A 20,136-nucleotide genomic window follows, 5' to 3' on the forward strand; every position below is an offset into this window, starting at 1 on the left:
TAAGCTTTGCAAATTTGAAGAAATGAATCCAAACTCAAATGAAACCTCAGTGGCCAGATTTTCATATACATTTTCATGTGTATCTGTGTGTGAATGTGTGTGTGAGAAGGGGGTTACTTGTCATTTGTGTTGACCATGGCTTATGAAAGGCCCATAGTTTCCTGTTAAAAGGAAAATGTTTAGATGGAACCTTATCAAAGAAAAAGCATAATTTGCTAACTTGGGTAAACAGTGTCGTGCTGGTGGTGAGAATTCCTTCTCCTTTGTTTAACTTGTGCATACAGTCATGCATCACTTAACCTTGTATTCTGAGAAATGCATTAGTAGTTGATTTTGTCATTTTGCAAACATCATAGAGTATACTAACACAAACCTAAATGGTATAGCCTATTGCACACCTATGCTATTTGGTACACACACACGCACACACACACACACACATTTCAACCCTTTGGAGTACCTTTTTTCCTGGAATCCCAAGGACTACAGTGCCTACTGGAATGAAATATATGGAAACACGTTGGGTGTCTTATGTAAACACACACACACACACACACACACACACTTGATATAACCACTTTCTGCCTTGCTACTAAGATCATAATAAACAAAGCAATGTGAGATTAAATTAAGCACAAGAGAATATAATGCAATGAAGAGATGTGGTAAACAGATGTAGGAGGCTGCTGTCAACATAACACAGCATACCATTTTACAGCAATTTTGTTTTTAATAGATACAAGTATGATGTAAAATAACAACAGAAAGTATAAGAAATTCAGAAATGGGGGTGGGAGATTAGAGGTAAAGCTCAGTGGCAGAGTGCTTAACTAAGCATGTTGGAGGCCCTGGGTTCAATCCCCAGTACAGAAAATGTGTGTATGTGTATACAGAAGACAAGCGTAAAAAGATATTCAACATTATCCATCATGAGTGAAATTTAAATTAAAGCTCCAATGAAATATAAGTGTTTACCTATTAGAATAACTAATCATAAGCCTAACTATGCCAAGTGTTGGTATGGACATAGAACAACTGAAACTCTTATTCATTGCTGGTAAAATGCAAAGTGGTAGAGACACTTTGTAAAATAATTTGACAGTTTCTTGAACAATTAAACTTATACTTCCAATAAGATCCAAAAGTCCCACTCATAGGGATTTACTCCCAGTTGAAACAAAAGTTTACATACACATGAAAATTTTTATGAATATGTTTATAGTGCTTATGTTTATAAGCGGTAAAAAAGTAGAAACAGCTCTAACTCATGAATATGTAAACAAAGAAGTAATAATATACAATAGAATGAAATCAATATAGCAGTAACACTGAATAAAAGAAATATTCTGTTATTTTAATAGATTACTGAACTAAATTCTCACACTTCATTGATAAACAGGTTTATTACCTGAAAGAAAAATGTTGTATGTGATAGAATATTACTCAGCCTTAAAGGAGAATAAAATTATGGCATTTGTTGGTAAATGGATGGAGCTGGAAAATATCATGCTAAGTGAAATAAGCCAAACCCCCAAAACCAAAAACTGAATGCTTTCTTTGATAAGCAGATGTTGATCCATAATGGGGGGAGTGCATGAAGGAACTTTGGATTGTGCAGAGAAGAGTAAGGGGAGAAGGTGTGCGGTTGGAAGGATGGTAGAATGAGACAGACATTATGACCCTATATACATGTATGATCACACTACTGGTGTGAGTCTGTACCATGTACAGCCAGAGGAATGAGAAGTTGTGGTCTGTTTGTGTACAATGTGTCTAAATGCATTCTACTTTTGTGTATAACTAATTAGAACAAATCAAAAAGAAAAAAAAAGAACTTTATAGAATTTGAAGATTTCACAGGAAAATACACTGGTTTGTATAGCACTAATACGTAACAACTTACAAAGAGTTCCAGTATATGAGATGAGACAACTATTTTCAATTTAAGATGTTTTTATTATAAGAGTCCAGATGTAATATTCCATTCTGTTTCATATTTTAATATATTAATGAACTAAATTCTCACACTTCATTGATGAACAAGTTTATTACCTGAAAGAAAATGTAATCAATTCAAAAAACATTTTGTACCATGAAGAGCTAAGTATGTCTCATTTTCCTTGGTTGTTTTGTTACTCTACCATGCTAGTCTCATAAAGAAAAATTAAGATGAGAAAATTATTAAATAAATGTTATTTATTTCAGTGTGTAATAATTTATATTATCAATTAATATGTATACTATCAATTTATATATAATAATTTATACTATCAATTAATAACAAATATAAATAATAAATATTAATTTAAACCTCAATTTATTAACTTTATTGGTACATATTATTTTTAGTAAGTAATTATTACTTATCTCCTTAAAATCAAAGGGAGATCAGTAGAGGAACAGGACTAATGGAGGGGAAGCAGGGAGAGCCAGTGGGGAGGTTAGGGTGATTGAATAGTGATAATGGCTGAATTATATTGTTATATTGTGTATAGTGTGCATGTAAGAATATATAACAACAAATCCCATCATTATGTACAACTATAGTATACAATAAAAATTGTGGGGAAAAAAAGGTCACACACAAAAAAGAATTAACATCCAAGCAATTACAAGAGTGACTTCCGAAAGAACTGAATGTAGAAGTAATGCTTTCTAATAAATGTGTAACCTTAGTAACCTTAGTCAAATCAATATAAAAACTACCACCTGGATCTCTTTCAAATGGCCTGATCATTTGGTCCTACTGAGTTTTTCATATTTTTGAAAATGTTGCTGTATACAAAAAAACATTTAAAAAAATTATTATTTTGTTTCTCTTACTGACTTTGGTCTGCCCATTCCCCTGAAGGAGGTGTGAATCATCTACTGTATTCTTTAGGTCTATAATATAATGTATAAAGTTGCTCTCCCCACCCTTTCCATTGCAGCCATTTCCCCGCCTCCCAACTACTTGTCAGTCTGTGAACATCCTAGCTAGCTATTGGTTCATCAGTCAGCTTGCAAGTATTCTTCTCCATTATTGGTCCTCTGTTAACCCGGGGACTTCAACTGCTTAAGGATAGCTACCCCGCCATCTTTTTCTCTTGCTTTCTCTCTCTTACTCACTTTCTCTCTCTCCGCCTTGCTTTTCCGCTCTCTCTAGCATGCTCCCTTTCTCTTTTCCTCTCACCCTGCAGGGATACACTCTGTTTGCTTAATAAACTCCCTTATGTGATTTCCTGTGTCCGGCGTGGTTTTTGTGGGATTTCTTACAAAGTCATTATTATTAAAATGTATTACAGGAATTCAGAATGAAAATAGAATCAAATGTGTCCAAAACACAAAGAAAAATAAAAAGAAAGTATCCAGTTGAATGACCATTTATTTAATATTTGGAACATTGAAATCCTATAATTCATTTTCTTTTTTTTAACATAGGTCACATGTAAACTTGAAAATTAGGATAGTACAGACATGATTTTAAATTTTTATTCCTATAAAATAGTTCTTTAAGTAAAAATAACAAAAATAAATATTTGTAAATAAATTGTTAAGAAATTTAGCAAAATTTTGAATACACGATAAACCATTGACAATAAACCTTTGTAATATATCATTTACCAAGATAACATTATTTTTATATTACTGCATCTCTAAGATTTGGTTAATTTATTTCTGTTCTTCTCAGAGTATTTTCAAAGGCATGACAATAATTCACAACTTTTAGCCATTAGAGTTATCTTTCTAAGAGATGTTGATAAAATAAAGTCTGATTTGCAAATTTTCTTCATATTTTAAATCATAATTGAGTAAATGTACTAAAGAATGATGACATATCATAAAAGAATTTTCCAAGAGTGAGAAAAAGCTAAATTATATCATAAATCACAAACTAGGGTAAATGAATGATCAACTCTACAACCCACTAAGTAGAAATATTCTAGTCTGAAAAAGCGATAAGCTGAAGATTATAAGAAAAAATTACCATATTATTATTGAGTTAATGAGGACCACTGAGTCATGAAAAAATATAGCAAAACTTTAATAACCAGTGTTTTGTCAGTCATGGACTTTTCCTAAGTTTGTGAATGGATTCAATTCATCGTGTTATTTTTGGCTAGACAATACAAAGTAGCCAAATTCTGACTTGTCATGCTTAAACACAACCTTTTTTCCGTCTTCTTTCTTCTTTTTTTAAAATCATATCTAATAAACCTAACAAGATTCATATGTTTTTTTTTCGAATCTCACTCCTTCTAGAAACTTTCCTCTGTTTACCTATTGCAAATATTGGTCCTATATAAGGTATTCTTTGCTTCTCCCTCTTCTTTTCCACCAAGAACAATGCTCCTGGCATAGTGTGTAGATTAGATGTTATCTTTTTTTGAGATGATTTACATAATTGAGTAAGAAAAATCATATTGATGAAAATGTATGCTTTATTTATACAATACATTTGATATATAAAATTCACATGTTTACCTTACTTTATGATTTAGATTTATTGGGGGAATAAGATATCCTAATAACTACCAAATTTTAAAATTTATGGTTCAGCTCTCCCTCTTATATTCCAAAGCCACGTTTCCCTGTAGATGAATCCAGAGTTTTTAGATGAGATTAGATTCCCCACTTCGCCAATTTCCTTCTGGGTTCTTGTCTCACAAAATTTGAAGAACAAAAACCAAGGACAATGATGAAATGGAAGAATAATCACAGTAGAATTTATTTAAGTAAGAGAGAGAATTTCCCTCCAAGTGGGAAGGAAGTGATAGCAGAAAAACCATTTTGGTGTGCTAGCTTAGGAGCCTATATGGTTCTGGGTGGAGCATGGAGCAAAACCTAGTTTAAGCAGGCAGCGAAAACAGCACCAAAATCATTGGTCAAAATCTATGTAAAACAGGTATTGAAAAAGTATCAAGTCTTATTGGTTATGTCCTTTAGCCTGGGTTTTTCTGTAACTCCCATCTGAGTTCATTCCCACTTGGAGCTTTCCCACCTTTTGCTTTCTGCCTCTGGGACAAAGGAGAGGACAAAGGAGGTGAGCCTCATGGTCATTTACGTTTGAAATAGGTCTTGATGGTGCTCATTCATATTTCTATAGGGTAGCCTCCAGGTCTTGCATTTGAACAAGACCTCACTTGGGGTCCACCATTTCTGATTGCTGACCATTGACTTCTTATTCACTAATGACTACCACATTTTAAAATTAATGGTTCAACTTTCCCTTTTAAGTTCCAAACCCACATTTTCCTGTATCTACTTGATTGTGTAACTGTATGGCTCAAAAGCATTTCACACTCAATGTGTGACTGTAACCGTGGTCCACTTTATGCTTTAAATATAGTCCTTGCTGCTGTGCCACAGAAACTTATTTTTAAAATGGAAATGTTTCTTTCTCTTCCTCTCTCCTTACTCCTCCCTAATCTCTCTCCCTCCCTAATCTCAGGGGAAGTAGGATTACCTTTCTTCCCATTCTAGACAGAGTTATCTGTCCTTGAGCACACACCCACCATAGGAACTAAGTAATTCAGACTTTGGGGGTGGTACAAGAAGATATCAGAAATGACTAGTTCCCAAATTAACAAACAAGTGAGTTAGAACTCCGGACAGAAACGTGGAAGGTAGCCTTTGAACCACCTCTTCAAAAGCCCTTCCTTTTTCTCAAAACCATCTCCTCATTATTGGATTGGCATCGGGAACAAGGACCAAGATTTGATAACAGCTGTATTTATTTTCTTTCTCCTATATTGGCTCTTTATCTTCATGTTTTCCTTTTGGTTAATGAAGTCATCACCTAGATGCTCAACTTGGAAGAGTTGACATCATTTCAGTACTGTGTGTTGTGGGGGTAAGAACACAGCTTTGGGGTGGATCAAGAATGGGTAAAACCCTTACAAGGCAACTCTCTAAATGTATACTTTAGTGTATTTCCCAAAGTTGAAAAATAACACTTCTAAATTTATTGTGAGATTTCTACGAGCTTATTTGTATAGAGTGCTTTGAAGATGGCAATAATTTTCAAAATTATTTTTCAACTCTCCCTTAGCAACATATTCTTTATTAAAGTACTTGTACTTTCTTATCGTCTTTTGAATTCTTTTCCTTTTCTCTTCTTCCTGCCACTTCCTTGATTGTATGGTTACAAACTTCTCTACATGCCACACCTTGGGTCTTTCCTCCACACCGCAAGAAGAGTAATAACAATAAAGTGCAAAACTGACTTCATCCCTGACTTTCAAGACAAAAGATAACCAACCCCCTGAGTTAGTGAGCATGCTAGAAAATACTAACTCGTGCTGCTAATAAATAAAACCTGTCAGTTTTTTCAGAAACCAATTTGCCCTATGCACCAAATATCTTTAAATAGTACTACTCAACTTTGCGGTGCCATTGATGTACTTATTTTCAACTAAAAGAATATGACCAGGTTTGGAGGCCCATGCCTGTAATCCCAGCAACTTGGGAGGCTGAGGCAGGAGGATTGCAAGTTCAAAGCCAGCCTCAGCAGTTTAGCAAGGTCCTAAACAACTTAGTGAAACCCTGTCTCAAAATAAAAAATAAAAATGACTGGGGATGTGTTTCAGGTTAAGCACCCCTGTGTTCAATCTCTGGTACTGGAAAAAATAATAATAATAATGTGCTCTGGATATTTAGCAAGATTCTTTTAAGAGTGAATTTCTAAACACTTCCTCAAAAGCTGATCAATACATTGGAAGAAAAAATAAGAATAGGAAATAATAATAATGAAAAAGAAAACTACCTTTATTAGTGCCAAGAATACTACAAAATCAAAGATACATCTGCCAAGTCTAGGGTAAATTTAATTAAACAGAATCCAATGGAGACAGAGAAAAATGTACAGTTGAGAAAAACAAGAGGAAAAAAGTCTGGTAAGAGTTGGGGGAAGAATGGTTGATCTCAGGAAAGCTGGGATTAATTGCTGTCCACTACATAAAATGAGCAAAATTGCAAGCTACTGGAAGTAGAGTTGTGGAATAAGAGATGTGAAAGTCGGGTGTGGTGGTCCATGCCTGGAATCCCAAACTCAGGAGGCCAAGGCAGGAGGATTGCAAGCTCAAGACCAGCCTCAACAATTTAATGAGAACCTATCTCAAAATAAAAAAATAAAAAAGGGCTGGACGGAGATGTGCTCAGTGGTTAAGTACCCTTGGGTTCAATACCCAGTTCAAGTTCCATTGATGATAAGAATTAATTTAGTAGATATCAAAAAAAATTAAAATAATTTGTTAGTTTCTCAAAAGCCTTAATATAATGGGCAAACAGTTATTCTCTCATGTTTATTCTCCAGCTGCATGAAAACATCTAGAAGTCTTCCAAAACATGATGGAATGTTTCTTTTTTTTTTTTTTTCCTTTCCAAAGTTGCTTTCCTCTGCAACTTTTTGGGGAGTTCCTTGTAATTATTTGTTACTCAGCTCAAAATTTTTCTTCCTTATGAAAATTCTGTGGCACCTCTAGGTATGATTATACATTTCTGTTTTTGATCCCATTGTGCTCTGTCAACACTTCAGCTTGTTTGTGTCTTATTTGTGTACATTTCTCTCTCTTGTACCAGGAGAGCTGTCAGACTGCAAGGTTTGTGTCATTTTAAACTTAGTGCAGAATTTAATAAATGTTTGTTCTATCAAAATACAAGAAATGGAGCACTAATGTTATACTTTCTTTAGTTTCTTCCTTGAATTTGGCAGGAAATTTTTCATGATGTTGCCTTGAGGGCATCTTTAAGTAAAGACGTATTTTTCCTATTTTTTCTAAAACATTTGCCATTACATGTTCATTTCAAATGAGTAAGGGTTTAGTTACATTTTATTCATTCCGCATTGATTTTCCATTTATTTTTCCAGAACATGGAGATTATGTTTTTGTGTTTGATTTGCTTCACACGTATGATGCATTGCATGCTCACGAATCCATTTAAATTATTTCACAATGTTATGACCACATTTCATTTCATCAAAAATAAAAATCATTAGAGTTACTAATTGCATTATTTAACAGATGTGGACATAAAGGACTTTACAATGCATTGTGCAAAGGTAGTATACCTATATAAGCTCAAGAAAATTAATTTTTCTCTATACTCATTTGCCAAGAAAAATTCTGAGCTAGGTTTTGGTTTTAGTAGATTAAATTTATGAAAATTATACATATGTTTGTATGCAGAGTGTTTTGTTAAAAGATTTTATGCTGATATTTAATGAATTTTAAGCTCATTTAGCCTAAAGTAAACCACTAAGTTCTTTCTAGAACCACAACTAAATCCAAATCTCTGAAAGAGAAAAAGGCAGCAAAATGAATGTTTAATTGTAAGAGAGAAGTTAATTTAAAAAAAAAAGATTAAAGATTTTGATTTTATTAACATAATTGTTAATATGTTTTATAACACAACAATTGTTTTCATGTTTCTAGAAAACCTATTAAATTGGTCCTTTCCATAGTTTATGATGAATGCTTTTCATTGTCTCCCATCTCAGAGAAGTTAGAAGGATCTAAATCTTCATAAAGTGATGAACCCTCTCAAAACACTTTTAGTTTGTGTGTGTGTGTGTGTTTACAGATAAATGTAGTATTACACATAAACTATACTTACTTGAATTCTTACCTAAAATTGCCTTCAAATAATTGGCAATGTGACAAAAGCTTGTCACAAGGCATGAAACATTTAACTCACAAATCTTAGACAAAATCTGAAACCAGTGCTAGTTTTAACAAGAATGAGGGAAAGGACAAGAAGGACGTGGAGAAGGAGGAGGGGCGGACAGAATATGGAAAGAAGCTAAATACTACTTTGCTAAAATGTGATTGCATTTTAATCGAATTCTATTTTATTAAAACAAGCTTCACAAACTTCAATTGTTATTCATGGTGCTATTTGTGAATCATTCAAATGACCATATGCTAAAGATTATAGTACAAATAGTACAAATTATGTTTCAAGTTTTCAGAATTTCTGGTTTGGCTGTTTGCCAGCTTTAGAAAAAAACTTTCTACAGAGTGTTATTTATTTCAAAAACATGACTCACACATACATAGTACCATTGAATTTGTTATTTAGAACACTTGAGAAATAGAACCTTTTTTGTTATATTATGTGAAATTTGTCATTGGAACTGATAGAGGAAGGTTAAATAATACTGCATATCCTGTCCGTTTTTCTGTTGAGTTGAGCATCTGCAGATGCAAATTCAACAAAATTATATTTCTTCCTGAATTAGATGATTCTAAATAATTTTATTTACTTATTTATTTTTTGGTGGTGGTGGTGATTGAACCCAGGGCCTTGTGCATTTGAGGCAAGCACTCTACCAACTGAGCCATAGCCCCAGCTCTCTAAATAAATATTTTATCTAAACTTTGTTTCAGACTTGGATACAGCTTACTAGATCATGCATGCATCTCAGAATACATGTAAAGCAAATCTTGCTAACATGATTGATTTATAGAGTGTTTTTTTTCCCAAGTATTTTCTGAGACAAAAGAGTTAAATAATTAGATATGCTTGGGCATGTCACAATCTGACTTAGTGACTCATGTGTCAGCAGTAGCTGTGTAAATAGAGCTACTGTGTCTGAAAGTAATGGGTAGCTAGGCACCTTCTTGACAGCTCAGTGTGAACATTAACTACAGAATTTCAAAACAAAGAATATTTGCAAGAATTTGATTTTGTTTCCTTGGTTGGACCTTTGAATCTGTGAGATTTTTCACAATAAAATAAAAACCAAAATTTCAAAATTAAGATATGCTGTATTAGGTTTATTTTGCTCCCCAGGTCCATTTGTTTATTTAAAAAATGAATATTATTTATTTCTGGATTTCTTATAATGCAGGTTCTTTCTGAACAATATATGTGTATTTAAAAATTATTTTTCAATAGAGGGGTATCCTATTGCCAAATCATAGTCATGATATAATAGAATTGAATGTTATGCCAGCTGAATGTTTTTACCTTTCAATATAGGAAAATTAATTTAAAAATTGATGCTTTTGAATAATTTCTCCTGAGAGATTTGACAAAATACCAAAATGAGAATCATTAAGCTCCTATTTTTACTAGAAAGACCATCTGCTACATGGAATACTGGAAAACACTAGATTTCCAACCCAGTTGACCAAGGTTAGAACTTCATCTCTGTCAGTTACAAATTGGATGATGTTAAGGAAATTCTTTGACTTCTTCAAGTCTCAGTTTCTTATTTACAAATGGATAAAGAACTAATTGAAACTGTGGAGTTTTTGAAGATGAAAAATAATATATGTAATCTTCTTAGCACCATCTTTGGCCATAGGCATATACCTAATTTATGGCTGTTATTGTTTCATGTTTAAAGTAAAAAGCTAGAGACCATAATGCAGGTGCACCTATTAGTACTAGATGGATCAATAAAAACAGGTATTTTAGCAAATGCAAACTTTAATACTAAAAATCTTGAAATGAATCAAATGCATTAGTTTGTAATGTTTTTCATTATTACTGTAAACACTGACAATTATTGGGACAACTTAATTTATCAAAAGTCAAACAACATTTTTAAAAAAGTTTATTTGTTTTAATTAGTTATACATGACAGTAGAATGCACTTTGATACATCATATATAATGAACTATAATTTCTCATCTGATTATGCATGATGTAGAATACCACTGCTCATATAGTTATATAGGTACATGAGTTAATAATGTCTGATTCATTCTGCTCTCCTTACACCCATACTCCTCCCTTCATCCCCTCTACCCAATCTAAAGTAGCTATTCTTCGCTAACCCCCACCCCCATTGTGAATTAACATTCACATATCAGAGAAAACACTGGGCTTTTGGTTTTTTGGGATTGACTTATTTCACTTAGCATGATATTCTCCTGCTCCATCCATTTACCTGCAAATGCCATAATTTCATTCTTCTTTAAGGCTGAATAATATTCCATCATACATATAAGTATATATATATATATATATATATATACATATATAAATATATATTATATTTTTAACAAATGAAGGACATCTAGGTTGGTTCAATAGTTCACCTATTGCGAATTGAGTTGCTATAAACGTTGATGTGTCTGCATCATGGTGATATGATGATTTTAAGTCCTTTGGGTATAAATCAAGAAGTGGGATAGCTGGGTCAAATGGTATGTCCATTGCAGGTTTTCTGAGGAATCTCCATACTGCCTTCCAAAGTGGTTGCACCAATTTGCAGTCCTGCCAACAATGTATGAGTGTACCTTTTCTCCCATGTTTTCTCCAACATTTATTGTTTGATAATTGCCATTCTGACTGAGGTGAGATCAATGAATGGAATGAATCCAAACCAAAAGCTGCTTCTCAGCAAAGGAAACAATCAATTATGTGAAGAAAGAGTCTACAGAATGGGAGAAAATCTTTACCACAAGCAACTCAGAGTATTAATCTCCAGGATATATAAAGAACTCAAAAAACTTAACACCAAAAAAACAAATAAACCAATCCATAAATGGACTAAGGAACTGAAAAGACACTTTACAGAAGGAGAAATACAATTGATCAACAAATATTTGGAAATGTGTTCAACATCTTTACCAATTAGAGAAATGCAAATCAAACAACATTTTCAGAAATATATACTTATTATTTTTGGCTCAACTAATTTGGGTTAAAAGCAAAATATTAACTTAGATACAGTTTCGTTTCATAAGTACATTTTCCTAAGAATCTGTGGGGGAAGCTTTAAAAATGTCTTTTTCCAGTTATCTACCTTCAGAGACTAATTTTTTGAACAGAAAATATCAGAGTTTTAATTTTTAATATGGTAAGATGATAATTTTGAAATGCTTTATTTTGATAAAATTTTAAGTTTAGAGAAATTGAAAAAAATAGTACAAAGATTTCCCATGTTCTTGACCCACATTTACCAATTGATGCCATTTTTTCAGTTCCTTATCATTTTTTGCCTTTATGAACATATTTGTTACTTTTTAAAAGTAGTTGTAGATATTGAATCCCTATACCCCTAAATATTTCAGTGTGTATTTCCTAAAAGTAATCACATTCTCTTGAATAACTAGTGAAATTACTAAAAAATATATCATTGTTACAATTAAGATCCCTATTCAAATTTGATTAATTGGATATCACTTGGGATCTATGTCATGTGGTTAATTTTTTCTCTCTGGTCTAAAATTTAATTCAGAGTTAAAAATTATGCTAAACTGTCATGTCCCTTGAGTGTCCTTTAATCTGGAATAACTCCTCACTCTTCTCATAACCTTGGCAGATTTGAAGAGTACTGATATTTTGTACAATGCCCCTTGATTTGTGTTTGTCTGATGTTTCCTCTGATTAGATTCATGTCATGTAGGTCGAATAGGCAAGCAGATGTGCAACTGTGTTTTCAGTACATCACAAGAGGCAGATGATGTTGGTTTGGCCCATTATTAGTGATATTAGGTATAATCACTTGGCTAAGATGATTCTGTCAGGTTTTTGCATTGTAAAGTTTTATTTTCTCCTTAGTAATTAGTAAGTAATTGTGTGAAGAGATACTTTTAGCTATGTAAATATTCTTTATTCTCCAAATATTCTAATTTAAGCATTAATTGGAAATATTTGCTTAAATAAATTTTTATTATAAGGTTTGCAAAGTGGTGATTTTCTAACTCTACTATTTCCTCTGTATTTATCAGTTGACTTTCGTGTTAGCTCTACATCACTGTGACCAAAATACCTGACAAGAACAACTTAGAGGAAGAAAAGGTGATTTGGGCTCATGGTTTCAGAGGTTCAGTTCATGGTCAGCTGGCTCCATGGTTCTGGACCTGAGGTACAGAACGTGATAGTGAAAGGGTGTGGTAGAGGAAAACTGCTCAGGTCATGACAGATAAGGAGCCTAGAGAGAAAGAGAGCAAGCAGTCAGGAACAAGACATACAATACTCTAGGGCAGGCCCCCAGTGATCAACTTGCTCCAGTTATGCCCCACCTGCATATAGATGCCACCAAGTAATACAAATTATTAATCCATCAAAAGGATTAATCCGTTGATTAGGTTGCAGATTTCATAATCTAACCATTTCACTACTGAACATTTCTGCATTAACACAGGAGCTTTGCCTGGGAGGCCCCATATCCAAACCATGACAACATTCTGCTAAAAAGAATAACATTCTCTCCCCCATTTACTCAGTTTTTATTCATTTATTTAGATTTATGTGAATTCATGGATTCATATTGTAGCCAATGGTTAATAATCTGTTATCAATATTATTGGGACTCCATTTTCTCAAGGAACTTTTTGAAAACTCCTTTGCTCTTTAGGAATGACTGCAGAGGGGCTTTGAAAGTTGGCTATACTGGAATTTGGTGCTTATTTTTCTAATGATGGGCAATTTGAACTTGTAATGTTTCCTTTCTTCTCAGTATGAACAAGGGGAAAGTTCTGTGTGATTTTATTTGTTCTCTTTGTTGTTAGAAGTTTGGAGAGATTTGGATTTAGACAGTTGTCACAACTGCTCAGGACTCCTGGGGGTGAAGACTAATTATTAGCTTCAGAATTCCTTTAATGAGGTGGAGTTGTCTTTGTTAAATATCTTGAAAAGCTATTTTTCAATATCACATAAAAATTTAACTGCATGCATTATAAGAAAACAAAAAAGGGTACAATCTAATATTCTCTGTAAAAATGATGAAGGAGTTAGGAAAGAATAATAAGAGTGCAAGAGAATAGAGGAAGAAGGGACAGAGAAATAACCCATGAACATGGTAGAAATTGTTGGAGGAAATGGACAGTAAGAAATCAAAGGCAGGCCAAAGAAATGTAAAGAGTGAAAATGTCTTATATTAAGTTCTAAATTTGTAAGAGTTCACATAAGTACATCTATCATTCCAAATAGTAAGTTGAACACATTACATGCACAAATACTAGAGGTGAGTGGTTGTAGGGGTATTCCAAGAAAGGTATTGCTTTCAGAGGTCAGGGAATAGGTATAGGGGATCAAATGCCTATGACGTCAATAGTCCAGTGGGAGCAAACAGGCAGAGCCAGAGTCACCATAAAGATATAACCCCAGGTAATTCTCAGAAATCTTGGTAGGGCACTAGATTTCCTGTAGAACATGGGATTGCATTCTAAGGTCTTGGGTTTAGAACAAGATGGCATGAGTCCTATGGAGTCATGCTGTGACTGAGAGTTTTGTCACTGAACATATATTGGCAATCCATCGGACTGGGTATGAAGGCAGTCAGTGGGGTGAGTCAAGTAGTCTGTCAGTAGCTGACCCATAGGGAGGTGTTCACCAGGAAGCGGTTATGTGAGGTAGCTATCTTGATCAGCCACATTGTGAAACTGGGAGAGGTAGAGAATTGGAAACTGTGTCAAGGGTGACTAAGCCCTGCTTCTGGTATGAGAAATCCCAATTTATCTTCAAAATGGCAACGTAAAATTATTAGAATTCTCTACAGTACTATTTAGATTTTAGTTTTAAACTTAATTTTAGTTGAAAATTTTTTAAAATTTGTCAGAAAGGTACTCCAATTGTGCAGTAAATATTTGAGAATCCTGTTCAAATATTTGACAAGATGTTAAGAAGAAATAAATTATGCTTATGCTGTGAAACGAGCTCATTCAGGGTCAGGCATGTTGATGGATGAAAGTTGTATGGAAAAGAGAACATGAGGAAATATTTAAGTGTGGGTCACTGACTGGACCTGCTGCACTTGATTTTATTTCTATTATAATGACCACACTGATGACTGCTCTCCTCAAAATAGAGAAGATGGGGACTAGCAAGGTGCAATCTGATCCAAGAGGCATTTACCATTTGCCACAACTACCACAGAGGGTGTATCTTACTACAGTCAAAGATAGAAGAATAAAAGTACAGATGATTGGTTCCAGTTCCATCTTTTGCCTATTTTTTGTCTGTAGTACCCAATAATTGGTCCTCTTTTCCTTTTATGGATATGAAGGATGCACAGTTCAGTCCAACTATGCAGACATTTGAAGCAGAATGCATGTAAATTGGTCTATTCTGTAATAGAATCAAATCATGTTTGTAAAGAAACATATTCTCACAACAGTTAAAAAGAAAAGAAACATACACAACAACTGTTAAAACCATCACTTGTTTATTAGAATCAACCAAATATGTAAATGACACATGTGATGTGTGTAAGGGATTCTAAAAGCCCTTCTTGAGAGGTGTTATAAACCATTTCTGCAAACCCTAAATGGCTCTGCTCCTATTATCATGCTGGTAGCTTAGTTCCATGGAAATAATATTAACTGAGCTCCAGCCTCCCACTGGGAACCCTGATCAAGTTTTATATAGTTTCCTCATCTATAAAATCAGGCGGATAAGGTTTCTGATCTCAAGGATCACTTTTAGATTCAGGTTAGGGATTATGACTCCCTTCCTTGAATTACATAACAAAATCAAGACAGATTCATACTGTTGTTCTTATGGAAACCAAGTAGAAAAAAACTGTATACCTGCTTTTTCATTTTTTCAGCTTTTCAAATTCAGACAACTCACAGCCTCTCCAAACCTTAGTCTCTTTATGTATAAGATGAGAGGCAAAATAATAATGCATTCTTAAGGTGTTTATAAGATGATTAAATGAGAGGAGGACTGCAAATTTGAGGCCAACCTCAGCATCTTAGCAAAACCCCATCTCAAAGTAAAAAATAAAATAGGCTAGGGATGTAGTTCAATGGTAGAGTTCCCCTGGGCTCAATCTCCAGTACAGAAAAATGTTGTCTTTTCTTAAGTTACTTTTCTCCTTACTTCAGATATGTTATGGTGGCCCAAGTTGTGGCTGTGGTCCACAGGCCTGCACACCAAATATCAAGGATGTTAGTGGATTACCCACCTATGTTGTTTTCAAAACTTCAACATTTAACCAGAAATTTCTACAGTCACCCATGCTGACTATGGCACTAATCCTGCTACCTCACGTTGTGATTTGTTTCTGCCGGTTAAATGGCCACTAATCCACCTCTGCCATTCGGGGATTCTTCTATCTCTATTAAAATAATGACTCTAGTTTCAATTGAAGTATCTCCTGTCAGCATCCCCTGTCTTTGTAATTCAGAAGGTTCCTCTCTTCCATTGTTTGCCTCAGGTCATCTGGTGGAGAGAGTGTCTTCTTAGCTTCCTTGGAAAAAGGACTTCTGGGATGAGTGGGTGGGTACCACATTATAAATTCTCTCCAGCATTTTTATCTCACCAAGTCTTGGACTATGCTCTTCTCTTTTATATCAAATAACTTTTTAGTGATACAATTTGGACTTTTATGGTTTTTTGTTTTGTTTTGCCAGTCAAATCAACTATTAGAATCTCCTCCAGTTGCTAGAATTAATGCATTAAATATAGAATCATTAAGTGACTTCATATTGATACATTCAAATCCACATTTAGATTCTTCTTTCTTAGCATTCTCAGAATCAAATTCCTCACCTGTTTTCAATATTTCTTCATATATAAGTTAGCGGACCCCTGTGGAAGTTTGTTATTGTTGTTCTTTGTTTGTTTTGGTACTGAAAATGACATTGTGGAGTGTGCATTTATTTATTCAACACATAACTATGAAGTGAGAGAAATAACATGTGAGGAATATATATGTGTGATATTTTAGATGGGGTGGCTGTGTCTCAAATGAACTGAAAATGTGAGTTTTGAATGGAGTAAGGAAGAAAGAAAAAAAGGAGGAGAGAAACTTAGTCATGTATTTGTCTGAGATAAGAGCCTTAGGTAGAATAAACATCAAGTGCAAAGGCCCTGAGGTGAGGTGTGCCTGGTAAATTAGGGGAATATTAAATAGACCAATATGCTTTTAGTAAGAAAAATCAGAAGGAAATAATAGTACATGAAGTCAGAAAGGTGATAGAACTAGATCATGTAGGACCTTGTAGGCACTAGTGAAGGCTTTAGCTTATATTCAAGATGGGAAGCCATAGGATGGTTTTGTATAGAAGAGTGACATGACCTAATTTTGTATCCATCAGGATCACTTTGAATGCTCTTATGAGACTAGTGTGTGTTTGGAGTGGAGGAAGGGATGGGAAATGGGATGAGGTGGACCAAGCTCAGGACTATGGAGACTGTTAGGAAGTTATAGAGGGATACAGTAAAGGTATTATGGTGTCCTGGACCAATGTAGTGGCAGTGAAGGTGAATAGAAGGGTCCAGTAATGGATATATACTGAAGATATAGCTAATAAGATTCACACATGGGATCCAGAGAAAGTAGTCAAGAACTTCTTCAAGAATTCTTATCAAGAGACTTAAAAACTTAAAAACTTTCTGAAAAGGGGAAGACTGAGGAACTGGTTTGAAGGGATTGTCAGGAATTCAGATTGGGATATATAAAGTTTGAGATACCTGCTGGACATTTTAAAGAAAATGTCAGGCAGGAAGTTAGGTGTGACTTAGAGTGGTGTATGGGTTTAAAATTTAGTGTGTAGTTAGATGGTAATTAAAGGCAGGTGACTGGATATGATCCCTCATAAAGTGAGTACAGATAGGAAAGGGAAAGAATTAGAATATGTCACACTCCAATATTGAAGGGTTGAGCAAAATGAGAAGAAACCACAATTGTACCCTGGTACAATGAAAGGTAAGAGAAGAAATCTGTTTTGGCTGACTAGTTACAAAATTGATTAGGGGAAGGGAGGGATTCATCATGAGTACTGACTTTTTCTGAGATGGTGTTTTAGTCAGCTTTTTCACTACTATAACTAAAAGACCAACCAGGACAACTTTAGAGGAGAAAAAAATTATTTGAGGGCTCATGGTTTCAGGGTTCTCAGTCCATTGCAGACAGCATAATAATTCCTCAGGTCTCCAGGAAAGGCAGAACAACATGGTGAAAGAATGTGGCAGAAAGAAGCAACTCATATGATGATCAGGAAGCAGAGAGCAGGACTCCACTCACCAGATACAAATATATAACCTAAGGCCATGCCCCGAGTGCCCCACTTCCTCCTGTTACCACTCAGCTAATCCCATCAGGGGATTAATTCACTGATTGGGTTAAGGCTCTCACAATCCAATTGTTTCTCCTCTGGACTTTCTTGCATTTTCTCATATGTGAGCTTTTGGGGGACACCTCACATCCAACCCATAACACAAGGTGAATTCTTCATATGAGACCACAACAACATATACAAGCAAAGGAAGAACATTTTTATAATGCAAAGGTCTGAAGTATGAGTCCAAGGACAAGGAAGGCTCAGAGTGTGGTTGGAGTTTCAGAGTACATGTAGACCTTCACATTCTCTTCTATATCCTCTTTTCAGTTCTCTGGTGTTCATTCAGTCTCGACTGGTTGCCTATAATTCCAGTGACTTGGGAGACTGAGGCAGGAGGATTGCAATTTGAGGCCGTCTCAGCAACTTAGAGAGACTCTCAAATTATAAAAAAGGGTCTGGGGATGTTGCCCAGTGGTTAAGCACCCCTACATTCAATCCTTAAAACAAAAACAAACAGCAACAACAAAAACAACATGGTTTGTGGATCACTCCATTTTAATTCTGACTTTTCTACTGTTTGACCTATGAATTTTTATTTGACTTCTCTGAACCTTGGTTTACTCATATGTCACTAGGGAAGATACTAGATAATAGATCTTACTATGATTCTTCTGATTATTAACTGTGATAATAATACAATAGCACTTAGTAAAATGCCTTGAGTATAGCATTTTCTAAGTGTTAGCCATGACTACAGTTATGAGACTTGGCAAGACAAAGAACTTAACAGTACTGTAATTTAGCTCAGAGGCTGAATCTTTGGCCACTTCAGCCCTGCAGCTGCCTGACCTAAGGAATTATTGTTAATGGTTTTAGAAAGTCCCTAGGTTTCTAAATGGATTTGACTTGAGCCAAGAATTTAGATTTTTGAATTTTTTAATGTGTTAATTATTTTTTATTTTATAATGGAATGTTTATGATTTTCATCATTATAGGAGTAATATAAATGTGTTATAAAAATAAACCACTACAAAAGCATGTAAGCAAGCTAAAATACAATGAAAGTCTTTTACCCTGAGGTAACAATAAAATTTTGGTGAATATTTTTGTATGCATCTCTGCATATATCCATGAAGCCCTGTGGGCTCACTTCTCTCCAGGAACCTCAAGAAGTCCAGGACATTCAATATCAAATCTCAAAGTGCATTTGTTGTACCCTGCCAGATCCTGAATCTGCCCTGCTTAGAAAAAGATGTTAGTGGACTTGGATTTGAGACAGGTAAGTTGTAGACTTATTCATGTCTCCCTCTTCTGGGATCCCCATTCTTTTTTTTTTTTTTGGTACCAAGGATTGAACCTAGGGGCACTCAATAATTGAACCACACCCACCCCTTCTTATTTTTTATTTTGAGATAGAGTTTCACTAAGTTGCTGAAGCTAACTTTGAACTTACAATCCTTCTGCATCTCCCAAACTGAAGGTATTGCAGGAGTATGCCCAGCACCATTCATTTTAATAAAGTGTTTATACAATGTGCTAACAGTTTAATCCTTCTCATACTCCTGACTTTCTATTCTTCATGTCCTTCAGGCACTCTGTGGGGTAGGCAACATGGTTCACCAATGCATTACTCCAGAAGGTAACTCATTCTAGGAAATGATAAGGCAATGCTGATTTTCTTACTTAATGACAGTTTATCATGATTATTTTGTCTTACCATCTTTTGAAAAGTTTAACTCCTTGTGCATGACTCCTTTATTTTTTAGTATTATGACTTTTTAAAATAGACTTGGCACAACAGTGTATAATCAGAGAATAGTATGTAAAAAGTTATCCAAGTACAGGAAACACTGTGCTTAGTGTACACACACCAAGTGAAATGAGGTGAAAAGAGTACATCTTCTGTGACTTTTAAGTCTGTTTTGTGCATGCACTATTTTCATATTTTAAAGTACTCTAGTGTACAAACTTTTTTTTACTCTAAAAGTGGTTTCTAGGTGATGACATTATTTCTAAGTGCAGTTCCAGACTGAAAATTGGTGAATAAAATGGTAGAAAAGAAATGACTGCCTTGATTTCTTCCTCCACTAATTGACTTCTGTGTTCTAGGCTCCTCCTTCTCCTCCTCTTCCTCCTCCCCCTTCTTCTGTTAGAGGAGGTAAAGTTTATCTAGGCTCATGGTTTT

Source organism: Sciurus vulgaris (assembly GCF_902686455.1).
Source record: "Sciurus vulgaris genome assembly, chromosome: 5".
In the NCBI taxonomy this organism is placed as follows: domain Eukaryota; kingdom Metazoa; phylum Chordata; class Mammalia; order Rodentia; family Sciuridae; genus Sciurus; species Sciurus vulgaris.